At 45.3% G+C, this 19,488-nt stretch overlaps 1 protein-coding gene across 3 annotated transcripts in view; it reads right to left on the reverse strand.

Annotated features, from left to right (window-relative positions):
• The window catches only part of ENPP4 (ectonucleotide pyrophosphatase/phosphodiesterase 4), a 455,810-nt gene that overhangs the window by 143,970 nt on the left and 292,352 nt on the right, over positions 1 to 19,488 (reverse strand). The gene's annotated exons all lie outside the window — the stretch shown is intronic.

The raw sequence follows: 19,488 nt of genomic DNA on the forward strand, positions 1-19,488 counted from the left end.
GTACTCCGAACCCGGTGGACAGATCAGAGAAGTAGAAATTGGTGTGAAAAAAAGGAAGTGAGCTCCCCCCTCTAGAGAGAGAGGGGGCTGGCAAGACTCCCATCTGGATCGGAGTATGAAAACCTCATCATCATTTTATCCATATCAACGTCCGATAAGCTACACGTGGATCTCGACGAGGCCACTGACTCCTACCTGGCAGGTCGAGGAACCGAGGCCCTAGATGGAGGATGCGTCTCCTCTGGCTCTAGAGAAAATCTCGGAGATTGGAGCCGAGGGGAGTCATGGATCCTAGCCTGACCTCTGGCAGGAGTAGAAGGAAGGTCCGGAGACCTCTTGCATTTTTCTGGTTTGCGCTTGTCATATTTTTGCTCTATCTCCTTCTCTCTGCCCCTTCTCCACTCCACTTCCACAGGCTTAGAAACAGGAGAGGGAGGAGAAGCAAGGGCAAGAGAGGAAGGAGAGGCAGCCACAGCAGCTGCTGTGACCGAAGCAGTGGATGAGGCAGCTGCCTCAGAAGTAGGTAGAGGTCCTTTTAGGGCCAACTTAGCCTTCCTGTCCTTAACAGCACATGGGTTAAAACCCACACAAATTACAGTCAATGCTCAAATGGGCAATGCCCAAACACAACACAAAGAGTGTGGCCATCTGCAGGAGACAATTTGTGGCCACACACAGTGCACCTTTTGAAAACTTGGGGTCAGCCATGTCTCTACACTAGAAAAATTCACACAGAGAAGAAAAAGGTGAGAAAAAATACATATTCCCCACTCACCACACACTCAAGGCACACAGAACACTGAGGGGGGAGGGGAAGCAATACATTCAAACACACTAACACTGAAACTACTAGGAATTTTTTCTAATACACGGCCCACCAGTGAGGGGAGGAGGAGAGGGAAAGTAGAGTTTTGTACCTACCATAAATGTAGATGTTCGAGTGCTAATACAGCTGCAGTCATAACAGATGGGTTCTCCTGCCGTCAGGCGGGTCCTCGGTCGGCCGAATTCCAAAGTCTAGGTCCGGCGTCGGTTGTCGTCGCTTCTTCCCTGACGCCAGTGCGACAGGGGTATAAAAGAACCAGCCGACGCCATTTTCTTCAGTCTTTCTTGCCCCAGATGTCAGGTGCCCCCAGAAGGAAGGCAATACATAAAATTATGTAATAATGCAATGCAATATAATCAAAGACCAGTAGTTGCAAGCAAATACACCATAAAAGAAGACCCCTAGAGGGGAAGGAGGGAGGGAAACCTGGACTGCAGCTGTATTAGCACTCGAACATCTACATTTATGGTAGGTACAAAACTGTACTATGTTCATCGTGCATACAGCTGCAGTCATAACAGATGGGTAGAATCCCAAAGCTAAGAAAGGGGTGGTAGGCACTAGGTGGAGCTAGGAGGAGCCAAAATGCCCTGCAAGACTGCAGTGGCAAAGCCTGCTCTAGATTTGGAGTATAATGGTAGACTGTAGTGCCTAGAGAAGGTATGCACAGAACTCCAAGTGGCTGCTTCTAAAATATCCTTGGTAGGAACTCCTCTGAGGAAGGCTGCAGAGGTGGCTGTGGCCCTGGTAGAATGAGTTCTAATGCCTGTAGGTACAGTTTTGCCATGAAAGGAATAGCAAAAGCGTATGCAGTGGGCTATCCATTTTGAGATTGTCTGTTTGGATATTGACTTTCCTTGAGCTCCTACCGCATAGGCCACAAAAAGCTGTTCTGATTTTCTGAAAGGTTTTGTTCTGTCCAAATAATAACACAGTTGTCTGTGGATGTCCAAGGAATGCAGTAATCTCCCCCTTTGTTTTGAGGATTAGGATAAAAGTAGGTAAATGTATGGCCTGATTTAAAGCTACCTTGGATACCACTTTAGGCATAAAGGACGGGTTGGTACGTAATGAAACTCTGTCCTGATGGAAGATGATAAAAGGCTGGACAGCCATAACAGCCTGTAGTTCTGAAACTCTACGAGCTGAAGTGATAGCCAGAAGGAAAGCTGTTTTCCAGGACAAATATTGTAAATCTGATGAGGCAGCTGGTTCAAAAGGAGGCAAAGTCAGTTTTTCCAAAATGAAATTAAGATCCCAAGCAGGTATTGGTTGTTTCCTTGGAGGTCTTAAACTCTTAGCCCCTCTGAGGAACTGTCTTAATAGCGGGTGAGAGAATAAAGGTGGATAAGTGTTGTATTCTGCAGAAATGGCTGAGGCATGGATTTTGATGGAGGAGAACGAAAGTCCACTGCTTAGCAGTTCAGCCAAATATTGTAGTATTTGAGGTAAATTCAGTTTTCCAGGGCACTGGCGCTTTTTCTCATTCCAAACACAAAAATGTTTCCATTTTGCAGAGTAAGCTTTTCTAGTTGATGGCCTTCTGGCCTCCAAAATAACATCCTGCACCTCCTTGGAGAGCAGGACCTACTGCGATGCTAAGGAATCTTCCATGCGGCTAGAGTGAGTGTTTTCAGCTGACTGTGAAGAGTTTTGAAGCTGTGCTGAGTCAGAAGAAGAGGCATTAGAGGCAGGGTCCATGGTGGGGAATGCGTCAGGCTCCTCAGGAGTGGGTACCAGTGTTGCCTTGGCCAGTCCGGAGCAATGAGGATCATCTGTGGTCTGTCTGTTCTGGTCTTCAATAGGACTTTGGGCAGCAGAGGAAGAGGTGGGAAGGCATAAACTGTCATTGATGTCCAACTGAAAGAGAGAGCGTCCACTCTCCAGGCCTTTGGATGGAAGATCTTTGAGCAGAATCTTGCCAATTGATGATTTTTGTGGGAAGCAAAGAGATCTATGTCTGGCCTTCCCCATTCTTGGATTATTTCTGTAAAAACTTTTGGATGCAACTTCCATTCATGTGGATCTGTCATATTCCTGCTTAGGTTGTCTGCCAGCGTGTTTTCCTTGCCTGGCAAGTACTGTGCTTGTAGTTCCATATGTAAGTCCATGGCCATGTTCCAAAGTGACATAGCCAGTCTGCATAAGGGATAAGAATGTGTTCCTCCCTGCTTGTTTATGTACCACATAACTGTGGTGTTGTCTGTTCTTATCAATAGCTGACCTGGTTGTAGAAGGTCCTTGAAAGCTGTAATAGCATTTATCACTGCTAGCATTTCTTTTTGGTTGATGTGAAGGTGCTTTTCTTTTCGGGTCCATTTGCCCTGAATGCACCGGTCTGTCATGTGCGCCCCCCCGACGTAGTCCGAGGCGTCTGTTGTGATGACTTGATTTGCTTGAGGCTTGCTGAATGGAAGACCTGTGTTTGTTTGGCATGCTTGAGCCCACCACAGAAATTCCTTTTGCAGACATGGAATTAGTGGTATTATTGTTTCCAAACTGTGGCTGTGTTGAGACCATATGTTTTTTAGGTACCACTGTAGTTTTCTCATATGCAGCTTTGCACATGGGATTAGTAAGATGCAAGATGGCATGAATCCCAGAGCCTGCAGGATTTTCCTTGCAGTCAGCCTGGTGCAATTTGCCAGTGTTCTGAAATATTGAATTAGTTGCCCCTGCTTCTCTGGCATGAGGTAGGCCATCTGGGTGTGTGTCCAAATTGGCACCCAGGAAAATTATCTTCCGAGAGGGTATTAGTCTTGATTTCTCTTTGTTGACTGTGTATCCTAGAGAGTTTAATAACATTATTACATAAGACAGATGTTTCAGAAGAATGTGCTTGCTGTCCGCTTGGATCAGGCAGTCGTCCAAATAAGGGTATATTTGTATCCCTTGAAGTCTGCAGCAGGCAATTACTGATGCCAGGAATTTCGTGAATACTCTGGGCGTAGTAGATAAACCAAAGGGCAATGCAGAGAATTGATAATGGGTTGAACCTGCAAGAAATCTGAGGTATCTTCTGCAATTTTGTCTGATTGGGACATGCAGGTATGCCTCCTTGAGGTCCAATGTTACCAGCCAAGACTCCTTGCCCAGCATGGGAAGAAGTTGCTGTAGAGTGAGCATCCTGAATTTTGGTACGAGTAGAAATGTGTTTAGGATGGATAGGTCCAAAATAGGTCTCCAATCTTTTCCCTTCCTTGGTACCAGAAATAGCCTGGAATAAAAACCTTGACCCTGTTCGTGCGTAGGTACCTCTTGAATAGCTTTCATGTTTATAAGATCTGAAATTTGCTTTTGTGCCTCTGCCCTTTGATTGTGTGGCAGGTTTGGCATGCCTTTCATTTTTGGAAGGGTATGAAAATGGAATTTGTAGCCTCTGTTTATAATGTTCAGGATCCATTTGTCCTTTGAGACAATATGCCAATTTTTTGAGAATAGTGCCAGCTTTCCTCCTAAGGGCGCTGCCATTTGAGACCTGGTTGGCATGCAAAGGAGAAAGTCATTGGTTTTGCTTTCTGAAAGATTGCGAGTTGTCCTCACCATCTCTTTGTGTAGGAGCTTGCCATTGTCTGCCTCTGTACGAGCCTTGTGTTTGCCCTCTGCCCCTCGGGCACCTGTATCTGCCTCTTTGGGGTCTGTCTGTGGCAGGAAAGGACCAGTTTTTGGAAGGCCACTTTCTACTAAAACGTGGGGGTTGAACCTGCAGAAATTCTTTCACAGTTTGCATTGATTTAGCCTTTTCCTCCATTTTCCGTAATACTTCCTCAGCATTTGCCCCAAATAGTACATCCTTTTGAAGAGGGGTCTAGTAATTTAGCTTTGACATGATCAGGCAAGGCTTGTTCCTTGAGCCAGGCATGCCTACGTATGACTGAGCCTGTAACAGCAGCTCTACAGGAGGCCTCTAGAGCATCAAAACCACATTGTAAGGTATGTTTACCCACTTGTTCTGCACTATGCATCAAATCCTGCAACTCCTTCATGTCTGGTTGTTCAGGTTGTGACATTTTACTTTTCAATTGAGATAACAGAAACTGTTGGTATTTTAGCATATGAAACTGACAGTTTAAGGCCCTCATGGATAAGGTAGCCAAGGTATATACCTTTTTTCCCCACCTTTCTAAGGATCTGGAATCCCTCTTGGAAGGCAATGGGTTTTTGGCAATGGAGGCCTTAACTCCCTTGGGCCCCTGTGAGATGGTTTCTAGGTCAGCAGCATGGCTTTTGTATAGAAATTGGTGTGAGTCAGGAACCCTGTAGTACCTGTCAGGCTTAACTGGAGCTGGAGGAAGAGAGTCCGGGTTAAGGCAGGCCTCCGAGTAATCATCATCTAGGATGTCCACAACAGGAGGAATAGCCAGAGGCCTGTGCTGGGGTAACAAAAGAAACTCCCTGAGCCTTTTCTTAGAATATGAATAATCCTGGCCTTCCCAGTGGAAGTGTTCCCTTAAGGTATGCAGAGTTTCACCAAATGAGTAATCCTCAGGGGGGGATACAGAAGGAATAGATTCCTCTGCATCAGTGCCTTCAAAAGGGGAGTAAGAATGTTCCTGATAATCAGAGTGCTCTGAAATAATGGAGCCCTGATCAGAGGGGGGGGGAATCTTCCTCCACTCTGGGTCTTTTGTCCGGAGGTGGCTGAGAACCTCTGATTACCTCAGCCATTTTAAGCATCTGCTTCTTAGGCATGGGGCCTGGAGATGGGCCCTGTGTAGCTGGTCTCTTAGGGTGCATGGTAGCTTTAGACTTGGTGAAAGCCTTGATGGAGAAAGAAGAGGAAGGTCTGAAGACACCTTGAGTGGAGGTGGACCTGTCCACATTCTGTGTTTCAACGCCAAGAGTGGCTTCGGCATCTGTAGTCAGGGTGTGGGCCGAGGAGCCTGCGACCTCGGGTACAGGAGACACCGCCAAAGATGTGTCGTCGGTAATCAGGGGCTGCGTAGGCGTCTCGCTGAGAACCGGAGCACGTGTAGTTGGCTTTGGCGTGGTGTCGATAGAGGCCGCGGACCTGAAGTGTCGGTCCTTGTCTTTGCATTTTTTAGACAAAACCGGAGTCGGAGTATCCGAAGACATAGTATAGTTAAATGCTTTCCCAAAATAATGCTGGGCGAACTCCGCCCAACGCTTAATAGTGCGTTAAAGAAAAAAGCTGCTTAAAAAGCAAAACCCACTCACTAACTCAGAGCTCAGGACATCACAATGCTTTAGGCAAGCCACGGCAAATGAGATCTGAGGGATGGAAGGTAGTGGAGGTGTATTATGGGTAAGGGGAGGAGCTTGGAGCTCGGCACAGATGCTAGTGAATTTGCCAGCTCGGATCCGATATGGATCCGGTACCCACAGGTTGAAGACCAAATGAAGTAAACTACTTCAGATCTACACTTTCCACTAATCTCCTCTCGACTCTTCTCTATGGTGCTCACGTCCTTACTAACCTCCAGGCTTCAGAAAAATTTAAACCTGAACAATGCTATTACAAAGTTGTTAAATTTGCAGCACATACCACTTTCAGAATCCACCCCTGTAGAGAACGGAAAAGCCTAAATTGATTAGAAGTGCTGCATCAACTAACATATACATGTCTTATCACCTATAAAATTATCCAGTGTCCATGTGCCTGTCCAGCATTAAAAAACATTCAACACAACTATGTTCCCAGTTGGTCATTGTGATCCAGTAACCAACAACTCCTGTCTATAAACCTAGCAAATCTGCTGAGCATTGTCTATAACTGTACAAGGTTGCTAAGGCCTGGAACCCTTACCTATATTCATCAGGTCTATGCCCTCCCTCCCACCTTTAAAAAACACTCTAGCTACAATTGGCTCTGTTATTGCTGAAAACCAGGACAACCTATATCCCTAAATGTGAACAAGTATCTTTTCAATCATTACACCTCTTTAATCTCCCTTCGTCACTTACTTCCTTACTATTATGTAATTCTCTTCTCTGATTTTATCTCTGAATATATTAGAAGCCTGTTTTTCCTTCAGTCATTTGCATTACACTAACTTACCTTTAATTTATCTACAAACTTGTCTAAAATTTCTCTAAATATTAAATGATTGCCATATACCTTGTATCAATTCTTAACCAATGCTTTTTATATTATATCTAATTTGTTACTACATGTTGTTTTATTTTTGAAGATTAAAAAAACATTGCTCTTAAAATGTTTGTAATAATTTGGAGCTTTTCTCCCCAGGACTGCAACGAAAATGGGCTTCTACCCAGTCAGACTCTCCCAGTAATCAAATGTCAATAAATAAATAATAAATAAATAAAATATGTACATCTCACAAAACAGAATCATACAAATAACTAAAAATGGACTGATCTCTGCAAAACTGCTATGCAGCAAAAAGATCAATTAACATGAACAAAAGTCAAACTGATAGTTTGGGTCTATCTACTGTGGTTAGACAAGATATTGATAAATCTATAATTATAATAATAAAAGTATGTATTATTTAATTACTTGCTCAGTATAAAGTTATTATTATTCCTGGTTGTCATATTAATATCAACTTTGTGAAGACGAGTCTGCTACATAATTTTCATATTCTGTCTTCTTTTGAATCTTTACAGTTTTTGAGATGTGTACATTTGTTTGTAGGAAGGGTGCAAAGCTGTACTCTCAAGAACTTAGCTCAAACGAATGCTGTCCAATTTTATAACTGCTTGTGAAGTCTGACTGCTGTGAGCAAAGCAGGAATTCACCTACTGCTGAAAAAGGTTTAGCACATAAAGCCTGTTCTAACAAATGTGGTCTAAGCATTTGATTTTTGCAAACTGTGACACCTGTGCACTGGACCAGTAATCAAGGAGCCTCAATCCTCACCACTAGCACCAGTGAGGGGCATGCACACTGGGAAGGATAACAAGTACACACAGTAAAGTACAATTTCCCTTATGAGCACACAGAGATCACAGTCAGTCTGGGGCTGGTTTCTCCCTTTCTCTCCATATCCCCAATAAGACTCCCCCACTGACACAGCTATAGGGTCCAGATCTCAGCCTAGTTGTCAAGCTAAAACCTCCAGCACCCTCTCTGTCCAACCAGTGCTTCGTTTCCCTGCCCAAGTAGCTGACACACACTTTGAGGTAAGAGTTATGTACAACACAGACACTAAGGCTGGCAGAGTTCTCCCGCTATGCCCCCTTCTCTCCAGACTATAACGTAGAAATCACTGCCACCAACCACTAATATCAGCTACTAATAAGGCTCTTCCTGAAGAGTGACCAATTTCACTGTGTAATATTACTGTTATCCAAACAGTAAGTGTGCTGAACAGCAAGACTATTGGAGTGGTTTGGACAGTATCACTAAATACATGCAATGTACTCTAAGAGCTTAAATTATCTCTACACAAAACAGCCACAGCTGTAAGGTTTCAAATATTTAATAATAAATGATGAAAACACAAGACAATACTCATCGAATCAACACAGTGCTAATACAGAGTTCAGAAATCACAGGAAAATGCTTTAAAATAATACTGTAGAATAGTCTGACATAAATATAGAAAACAGCTAGACTAATCTGGCTATTTCTATCTATTTCAAACAGAAACAAGAAGTTATGTACTCACCATAACGTTCGATGTATGTAGTCCATCTCGCCTCACATTCTTAATCACGGGTTCGGAGACAAATATCAGCTCCGACTCGGCCAACTTTTCTACTAGCTCGAAGTCTCTCATTGGCTGGGCCAAGCAGGTATCCCATGCTGCACTGCTCCATAACCCCAGATCTAGTTTGCTGCACCTCATGCATACTATCAAGGAGGTAAAAGAAAACAAACTACCATTGAAGGGTACTCTAGTACCAATCCTAACCTCCAGATCCTCCAGGAAGGGGTACATAAGAATGTGAGGCAAGATGGACTACATATTATGGTGAGTACATAACTTCTTGATGTTCTAATAGTCCATCCCTACATTTCTTACTCACGGGACAGCGTCCCCAGCACCTCTATCCTGGGAGGATCAAAGGAAGATACTCCTGAGGACTGTGGAACCAAAGGAAGCCCGGCCCCTAGAGGCCACATCCAGTTTGTAATGAGTAATACAAGTGTAGGGGGAAGCCCACGTGGCTGCAGCACAAATATCATCCAAGGTAGTCTGGCATGGTATGCTATAGATGCAGAAACAGCTTTAGTAGAGTGAGCCTTGACGGGGAACGGTAGAGTTTTTTCCTGCTGAAGAATAAATAAAGGAAATACAATTGGAAATCCATCTGGAAATGGTAACCTTGGAAATAAGAGGATCCCACTCTATTTTCTGAAAAGGAAACAAACAGTTGGTCAGATTTCTGTAGTTGTTTGGTCCTGTGTAGATAGAATCGCAATTGTCTGTGCACATCCAGTTGATGAAATCTAAACTCAGCCTTGTTCGAAAATTGAGGGAAGAACACTGGTAGCTCAATAGACTGATTGAGATTAATATTAGATGTAACTTTAGGGAGAAAGGATGGGTTAGGTCGAAGAGAAACTCTGTCCCTATGAAATATCAAATACGGGGGTTTAATGGAGAGGGCTTGCATCTCAGACACTCGTCTGGCTGATGCGATGGCTATTAGGAAAGCCGTTTTCCAGGGCAGAAACTTTAATTCGCAGGTGGCAGCCGGCTCAACCGGTGGGGGAAGTAAGGGCTTGCAAAACAATCCCAAGGCATATTAGGTTCTGAAATAGGAGGCCGGAGTAATAAGGTGCCCTTTAGAAAGGCCTTGCAGAGCTTATGGGCCATAAGGGAAGGCTCATAGGAGGTATGAAAGCTTGAAATGGCCGCCAACTGGACTTTGATGGTGGAGGGCGCAGAGCCCTGCTGAAACAGCATGGACAAGAACTCCAAAACAGCAGGAATTGGGGATGTGTACTGGTCAATTCCTTGAGCATGAGCCCAAACAGAGAATCTCTTTCATTTGCTGGAATAAATCTTCCTGGTCGAAGACTTATGAGAGGACGATAAGATGTGCACTACCTCAGGTGAAAAATGATGAAGTTTGACTAGCGACGGAAGTGGAGCAGCCAGGCTGTCAACCTGAGGATCCGCAGGGAGGGGTGGAAAGTACAGTTTTGTACCTACCATAAATGTAGATGTTAGAGTGCTCATACAGCTGCAGTCATAACAGATGAGTTATCCTGCCGTCAGGCGGGTCCTCGGTCGGCCGAATTCCAAAGTCTAGGTCCGGCGTCAGTTGTCGTCGCTTCTTCCCTGACGTCAGTGTGCCAAGGGTATAAAAGAGGCAGCTGACACAATTTTCTTCAGTTTTTCTTGCCCCAGATGTCAGGTGCCCCCAGAAGGAAGGCAAACATAATGTAATGCAAAGATGCAATGTTGATAACTCAAAAACAGTAGTTGCAAGCAGATGCACCATAAAAGAATACCCCAAAAAGGTTATATGAGAAGTATTTGTCATAAGGCCTGTCCTAAGAGGGGTTGGAGGCAGGGAAACCTGGACTGCAGCTGTAGGAGCACTCGAACATCTACATTTATGGTAGGTACAAAACTGTACTATGTTCATCGTGCATACAGCTACAGTCATAACAGATGGGTAGAATCCCAAAGCTAAGTAAGGGTGGCAGGCACTAAGTGGAACTAGGAGGGGCTAGGATGCCCTGCAGGACTGCTGTGGTAAAGCCCGCTCTAGATTTTGAGTATAGTGGGAGGTGATAGTGCTTGGAGAAAGTGTGCACTGAACTCCAGGTGGCCGCTTCCAAAATGTCCTTGGTAGGGACCCCCCTGAGGAAGGCTGCAGAGGTAGCTGTGGCTCTGGTGGAGTGGGGTCTGATGCATGCAGGCACAGTTTTTCCATGAAATGAGTAACAAAAGCGTATGCAGTGGGCTATCCATTTTAATATTGTCTGTTTGGAAATAGCCTTTCCCTGAGCACCTACAGCATAGGACACAAAGAGTTGCTCAGATTTCCTGAATGGCTTTGTTCTGTCCAAGTAGTAACCTAGTTGTCTGTGAATGTCCAAGGCATGTAGTAATCTTTCCCCTTTGTTTTGTGGATTAGGACAAAAGGTAGGTAAGTGGATAGCCTGATTCAAAGCTACACTGGATACTACCTTTGGCATAAAGGTAGGATTGGTTCGTAAGGAAACTCTGTCCTGATGGAAAATGATGAATGGTTGCACAGCCATGAAGGCCTGTAGCTCCGAAACCCTGCGTGCTGAGGTGATAGCCAGAAGAAAGGCTGTTTTCCATGACAAGTACTGTAACTCTGTTGAAGAAGCTGGCTTGAAGGGAGGAAGGGTCAGCTTTTCCAATACATAGTTGAGGTCCCAAACAGGGACTGGTGGTTTCCTTGGGGTTTTTAAATTCTTTGCCCCTCTGAGGAACTGCCTTAAGAGAGGGTGAGAGAATAATGGAGGATCTGTGTTGTATTGTGCAGAAATGGCTGAAGCATGGATCTTGATGGAGGAGAAGGAAAGTCCATTGTTTAACATCTCAGCTAGGCACTGTAAAATTTGAGGTATATTTATTACCCAAGGATTCTGTCCCTTTTCGAGATTCCAGGCATAAAATCGTTTCCATTTGGCGGAGTAAGCCTTTCTAGTAGAAGGTCTTCTGGCCTCCAAGATGACATCCTGCACCTCCTTGGAGAGAAGAAACTGTTGGGAAATCAAGGAATTCTCCATGCAGCTAGATTTAGAGTTTTGAGATGGCTGTGAAGGGTCTTGTAGTTGTGCTGGGACAACAGAAGAGGGACTAGAGGTAGGATCCATGGTGGGGAGTGTGTCAGGCTTCTCAGGAGTGGATACCAGTGTTGTCTTGGCCAGTCCGGAGCGATGAGAATCATTTTCGGCCTCTCTGCTCTGGCTTTTAATAGAACTTTGGACAGCAGAGGAAGAGGCGGGAAGGCATAGACTGTTAATGCTGCCCAATTGAAGGAAAGTGCGTCCACTTTCCAGGCCTGTGGATGATAGGTCCTTGAACAAAATTTTTTCAACTGACAATTTCTGTGGGTAGCAAAGAGATCTATGTCTGGCTGTCTCCATGCCCGAGTTATCTTTGTGAAAAGTTGAGGATGCAACTTCCATTCGTGTGGATCTGTCATATTCCTGCTTATGTTGTCTGCCAGTGTGTTTTCCTTCCCTAGCAGGAATTGTGCCTGCAGTTGAATTTGCAATTCCAGTGCTGTGTTCCATAGGATCATGGCTTGCCTGCACAGGGGGTATGAACGAGTTCCCCCCTGTTTGTTTATGTACCACATCACTGTGGTGTTGTCTGTCCTTATCAATAGCTGGCCTGGGTGCAGTAGGTCTTTGAAGTCTATTCTCTATCTGTAAAGCTCAGCACTTATTTTTTAGTCAGGTAAAGCACTTCTATATTATACAAAGTACTTCACTAGCTTAAAACCCCCTTGAGTACCCACTTCCCTATAGGTCCTTTCTGACTCAGTTACACAGCAAACTTTTTCATTTCTTCTAGCATGTCAAAGGGTCAGTTGCTAGCGTCCTCTCCTGCTCAGCTGGTGAATCTGGGAATACTGAGGCAATGTTACAACTGCCTCATGTACACAGACAACCCTCTCCTCCTCCCACAAAACACAAATACATGCGAGAGATGCAACTATACAGCCAAACTGGAGGCTGAGCTCTCTCAACTCAGGACTGGCAAAACCAGACAGGAGGAGAAGGTAACCAAACACACCATAAACCCAGTCTCACATAGAACTATCACAACTACAAATCAAACACATAAACACACAAAGACATACTCGGAGGCACTGATCAAAAATCTACCAAAACAGCAGAGGCCTCCAAAGCAGACACCCAAACAACTGCCACCTCATGACATAACACAAGCAACACATAGATCACAAAGTCAGTGTGCAAATCAGTCACAGCCCTTAAGGCCAAACACAATGCCAGACACACTTGTCATAGGTGACTCCATAGTCAGACACACTGACGTCCCACTCACCAGACTGAACAAGTAGAGGGTCACATAAGCTGCCTGTCGAGCGCTAGAATCCGCCACATAACACAAGCACTCAGGTCACTCCACAGCAAGTACAAGTATGACTCAGTCATTGTCCATGCCGGTGTGAATGACCTGAGACGTACCTCCCTCGACTACATGAAAAGAGACATAAAGGAGCTCTCAGATTATGTAGCCCAGGCTGGTATGACCCTGACCCTGAGCAGTATCCTACCTTCACCAAGAATGATGCCACAATACAGAGACAAAATTATCAGTTTTAATAATTGGCTTAATTTCTGGTGTCAATCTAAGGGGATCCAATGTCTGTCTGCCTGGAATGACATGCTTGACAAGCCACGCTGCTTGAAGGGACAGCTTGCACCTGTCACCCTGGGTTTCGGATATTGGCAAAGGCTCTTGCCATCCCCATAGTGCCTTTTTAGACAAGGCTCAAATTCTAAACCCACCGCCTAGAAAACAATAATGGAAAAAAACTAAGGGTAATGCTGCTCAATGCCAGAAGTCTAAATCTCAAGATGCACGCCCTCGAAGCCCTCCTCAGTATGGAGAACATTGATGTCTGTGCTGTGACTGAAACCTGGTTCAAGGCTCCTGAGAGCACCCCGGCACTATCAGGTTTTACCTCATATCATGTGTTCCGGCCCCAAAACCCGGACCATACCACAAAAGGAGGGGGTGTATCCATATTCATCAAGGATACCCACACCTCCAGGCTGGTGGCAACTCACGAAGCATCAGAGACCATTCAGGTGCAACTAACCATAGGCAAAACTGCTCTACAGTTTGTAGCACGTTACAGGCCACCCTCCCAAACTCAGGAACCCCACACAGCCTTCCTGAAGACACTGGAGAGTATAAATGTCTCTCCAAACACCATCATATTGGGTGACTTCAACTACCCAAACATAGACTGGGAACATTACTCAAGCCCCAATACCCTAGCCCAAAGGTTCCTGGAGTTCATAAACTCAAATGCTATGGAACAACTTGTCACCATTCCCACAAGAGGTGAAAATATACTAGACCTGACCATCACAAACATGGGGACAAAATGTTCCACACCGGAAGTATATCCCTCATTGGTGAGATCAGACCATAAACTAATCTCACTGGAGATCCACATCCCTGCCCCCCCCGCAAGAAAAAAAACCACAGTGTAGAACTTCTCAAAAGCCAACTTCACACTTCTTAAGACTGGTGTGGTATCCTTCAAGGCCCCTGAGCCATTGGAAACCACAACCCATGCTGCTGAATCCCTTACAAATGCTTTCTACGAGCACCTCCAGGATTGCATGGATCAAGCAATCCCAAATAAAATCAAGACCCTTTACACCAAAGGCAAGCGCCCGATCTGGTGGACCCCAGCCATAAATAAACTTTACAACAAGAGGAGAAAGCTACTACAAGATAGAGCAAAATCCCTAAAAGGGAAGACATCTCTGATCAATACTAGTAAAAAACTACGATCACTCATAAAATCATCCAAGGCCAACTTTGAGAGAAAACTCGCCAAGGACTCAAAAGACAATCATACGGTCTTCTTTAGCTATGTTAGAAATCTGGGTGGAAACTCCCAGATATGCTCAGAATTAGTCCAAAATTATACAAAAATCACTGAACCCACAGACATTGCAAACATACTGGCAGACAGGTTCAGTGAAAATTTCTCCGCTCCCCCCCCCCCCCAAAAGGAGAAATATCTATCCCAGCAGAGTGTAGCCTCCCAATCATCTCAAATGCCCAGGTGAGAGTTGCTCTCTCTAAAGCTAAAAACACAGCATCAATGGGACCGGATGGTGTCCCCGGCTGTGTGCTACACGAAATAAATGAGTAACTAAACCCACGCATAAGGCTGCTGTTTAATCTTAGCCTTACCACAGGATATGTACCCAAAGAGTGGCGTACGGCAACTGTGGTCCCACTCCACAAAGGCGGTACTTCTACGGACCCTGGTAATTACCGCCCCATAAGCTTAACAAGCCTGGTCTGCAAAGCTATGGAGAGGATCATAATGGAACTCATAAATAAAGACATTGGGGACCTACAGACATTGGATCCTACCCAATTTGGCTTTGTCAAGGGCAGATCATGCCTTTTGAACTTGGTCGACTTTTTTGAAACAGTCACCAAGGCCATTGATGAGGGTAAGGCAGTTCACACAGCCTACCTTGACCTTGCAAAAGCTTTCGTCACAATACCCCACTCGGGTATCATAGAAAAGCTCACCAGCTTAAATGTAAACCCATATGTCACAAGATGGGTTGCAAACTGGCTCAAGGACAGAACCCACAGGGTTAGGGTTGCTGGTGCCATGTCAGACTCCAAGCCGGTCACACGCGGTGTCCCACAGGGCTCAGTCCTGGGCCCCCTCTTATTCGGCATCTACTTTTCAAAAGTGCAGGCAAACATAGGAGGATTGTGGCTGACAAAGTTTGCAGATGACTGCAAACTGGGCGCCATAGTTGAAAATCCATCAGACACAGATATCCTTCAGAGAGGTCTCATAGAAACGGATAACTGGTGCCAGAGCCATGGCCTTAAGCTAAACGCCAAAAAATGTATAGTCATACCCTTTGGTAAAAACAAGGTAACCCCAAGTTACCACAGAGGTGGCAATCCATTAAGCACAGAAGAGGTCATCAGGGACCTGGGCACCCAAGTTGACAGTAACCTTTCTTTTGATACTCACATTGCCAAAGTGGTTAGGAGGACCTTCTACATTGCCCACCTGATTATGAAGGGATTCACATCCAGATCAAGGGAGGTCATTGTTCCCCTGTACTCTTCACTTATCAGACCAATGATGGAGTACAATGCCCCATTCGGAATGTATCTTACCAGACACCTGCAGCAATTGGAAAGACCCCAAAAGTTCCTCACCAAAAGGATAAAGGGGCTCAAAAATATGCTATATGCTGCCCGACTGAAGAAACTCCAGCTCTATTCAGTCGCATACCGTCTGCTCAGAGGTGACCTGTGCCTGACATACAAGGCCATGTCCAACCCGGAATTAATGGACATGCTCCACCTCAAAAAATCCAAATCCACCAGAGCCACAAGAGCAAGAGACTTAAACCTCAACACGGATATAAATAGGACGTGCTGGAGGGACAGATTCATCACCCAGAGACTCCCAATGCTGTGGAACAGAATCCCGGTCCATGTGAGACAGAGCACCTCGCTGGCTCTGTTCAAGAGGAATCTTGACCAGTGGATGGGAGATCGTAGGTTTACCCCGGGGATCATCTCTGTATCACTGCTGGACAGAGGCACGGCAAACTAATGGGTATAGTATTCTTCAACCTAAGGGGTGGTGAAAGCCACACAACTCTGGCTAGGCTTACAAATGCCCTAGGGCAGATAGCCTAGTATGAACCTATGAACCTATAATAGCCTTTTGCACGGCTAGCATTTCCTTTTGGTTGATGTGGAGGTGCTTCTCTTTTCGGGTCCATTTTCCCTGAATGCACTGATCTGTCATGTGTGCTCCCCAGGCGTAGTCTGAGGCTTCTGTTGTGATGATTTGAGTAGCTTGATGTACACAGAAAGGAAGACCTGTGTTTCTTTGGCAAGCTTGAGTCCACCACAAAAATTCCTTTTGAAGGCATGGAATGAGTGGGATAATTGTTTCCAAGCTGTGGCTGTGTTGAGACCATAAGTTTTTCAGGTACCACTGAAGTTTCCTCATATGCAGCTTTGCACATGGGATTAGTAGGATGCAAGATGCCATGAATCCCAGAGCCTGCAGGATTTTCCTTGCAGTTAGCCTGGTGTAAGTTGCCATTTTTCTGAAGTATTGAGACAGTTGCCCTTGCTTGTCTGGTGTGAGGTAGGCCATCTGGGTGGTTGTATCCAAGCTGGCACCCAGGAAAATTATTTGTGGAGAGGGTATTAGTTTTTATTTCTTTTTGTTGACTGTGTATCCCAGGAAGTTCAACAGTTTTATTACAAACGCCAGGTGCTGCAGTAATATGTCCTTGCTGTCCGCCTGGATCAGGCAGTCGTCCAGATATGGGTAGATTTGTATCCCTTGTAGTCTGCAGAAGGCGATTACTGATGCCAGGCATTTCGTAAACACTCTGGGCACAGTAGACAAGCCAAAGGGCAATGCAGAGAATTGGTAATGGGTTGAACCTGCAAGAAATCTGAGGTATCTTCTGCAATCTTGTCCGATAGGGACATGCAGGTATGCCTCCTTGAGGACCAATGTTACCAGCCAAGACTCCTTGCCCAGCATGGGAAGAAGCTGCTGTAATGTGAGCATCTTGAATTTTGGCATCTGTAGATATGTGTTTAGGATGGATAGGTCTAAGATAGGTCTCCAATCTTTGTCTTTCCTCGGTACCAGGAATAGTCTGGAATAAAACCCTTGACCTTGTTCTTTTGCAGGTACCTCTTGAATTGCTTTCATGTCTATGAGAGCTGAAACTTGTTTTTGTGCCTCTGCCCTTTGATTTTGTAGCAGGTTTGGCATGCCTCTCATTTTTGGAAGGGTGTGAAAGTGGAACCTGTAGCCTCTGTCTATAATGTCCAGAATCCATTTGTCTTTTGTTACAATATGCCAATTGTTTGAGAATAATGTAAATTTTCCGCCCAAAGGTGCTGCCATTAAAGATTTGCTTGGCAGGAGTAGGGGGAAGTCATTGTGTCTGTTTTCTAAAAGACTGTGATCTATCTTCTCCACCTCTTGGGGTTGGTGCTTGCCACTGTCTGGCTCTGAAGGATCCTTGAGGTTGCCCTCTGCCCCTTGGGCGCCTGTATCTGCCCCTTTGAGGTCTGTCCGTGGCTGGAAAGGACCAATTTTTTGAAGGCCAGTTTCTGCTGAAACGTGGAGGCGGTACCTGCAGGAAATCTTTCACTGTTTGCATTGATTTCGCTTTTTCCTCCATTTTCTTTAGCACCTCCTCAGCTTTAACACCAAACAATACATCTTTTTGAAGAGGAGCATCTAATAATTTAGCTTTGACATGATCTGGTAAGGTTTGCTCTTTGAGCCAAGCATGCCTACGTATAACAGACCCCGTAACAGCAGCTCTACATGAGGCCTCTAAAGCATCAAAACCACACTGCAAGGAATGTTTACCCACTTGCTCTGCACCATGCAACAAATCCTGCAACTCTTTTAAATCTGGTTGTACCGGTTGTATCATCTTGCTTTTCAGCTGAGATATCAAAAACTGTTGATACTTTAACATATGGAACTGACAAGTTTAATGCCCTCATGGTTAAAGTGGCCGAGGTGTACACCTTTTTCCCCCCACCTTTCTAAAGCTCTGGAATCTCTCTCTGAAGGTAATGGATTTTTAGCAGTAGAGGCCTTAATTCCCTTGGGACCCTGTGAAATTATTTTTGGGTCAGCAGTATGGCTTTTATATAGGAACTGGTGAGAATCAGGAACCCGGTAATACCAGTCTGGTTTAACAGGAGCTGGTGGCAAAGAATCAGGATTAAGGCTGGCTTCTGTGTACACATCATCCAATATATCTAAAACAGGAGGGATAGCCAGAGGCCTATGCTGGGGAAGCAGAAGAAATTCCCTGAGCCTTTTCTTGGAATCTGAATATCTTGGCATTCCCAGTGAAAGTGTTCCCTCAATGTATGCAGGGTTTCCCCAAAAGAGAAGTTCTCGGGGGGGGGGGGGGACTGAGGGAATAGACTCCTCTGCATCAGAGTCTTCAAATGGAGAATAGGCATAATCCTGGTCCTCAGATAGTTCTGAGGTAATAGAAGCTTGATCTGAGGAAGGGTAGTCTTCCTGTAATCTGGGCATTTGTCAGAGGGGGATGAGAACCCCTGATAAGAGTAATCAAATCCTCAGCCATTTTAAGCATCTGTTTTTTAGGCATGGTGCCTTGAGAAGGGGGTCTGAGGAACCTGTTTTTTGGTTTTCATGGCTGCTTTAGATTTAGTGAAGGCTTTAATAGAGAAGGAGGAAGGCCTGAAGACCCCTTGAGAAATGGTAGGCCTGTCTAAATTCTGAGTTTCTCCGCCAGGAGTGGCGTCGGGATCTGTAGTAGAAATGGGGGCCGAGGAGCCTGCGACCTCGGGTACTGAAGACACCGGTAATGCATTGTCATCGGTACTCAGGGGCTGCGTAGGCACCTCGCTGAGTACCGGAGTACCGGTAGTCGGCCTTAGCGTGGTTTCAGTAGGTGGTGCGGACCTCGTATGTCGGTCCTTATCTTTGCGTTTTTTGCTCAAAACTGGAGTCGGAGTATCCGACGACATAATATAATTAAATTTTTTGCCAAAAAAGTGAAGGGCGAACTCCGCCCGACGCTTAATAGTGCGCTTATTGAATCTAACACAAAAACGGCAGGCCGAGACATCGTGGTCTGGGCCTAAGCAAGGTATACAGAAAGAGTGGAAATCCTTATGCGGTATTTGCTTCCCACATGAAATACAATTATTAACTTTTGTCTGACATCGGTCTGAGGCAAGAAAAGTTTCCCCAACGGGGTACTTAGCTTTCAAGAAGACTTCGGCTGAAATATTTTCGTAAATCTCAGGAGCTGGCCGACCGGCACTTGCGAACTGCTTCTGCTTTGGGCACCACGCGGCAAGAAAGACTGAAGAAAATGGCGTTGGCTGCCTCTTTTATACCCCTGGCGCACTGACGTCAGGGAAGAAGCGACGACAACCGACGCCGGACCTAGACTTTGGAATTCGGCCGACCGAGGACCTGCCTGATGGCAGGATAACCCA

Source organism: Protopterus annectens, chromosome 2.part1 (assembly GCF_019279795.1).
Source record: "Protopterus annectens isolate FY-2018-M chromosome 2.part1, PAN1.0, whole genome shotgun sequence".
Taxonomy (NCBI): Eukaryota; Metazoa; Chordata; order Ceratodontiformes; family Protopteridae; genus Protopterus; species Protopterus annectens.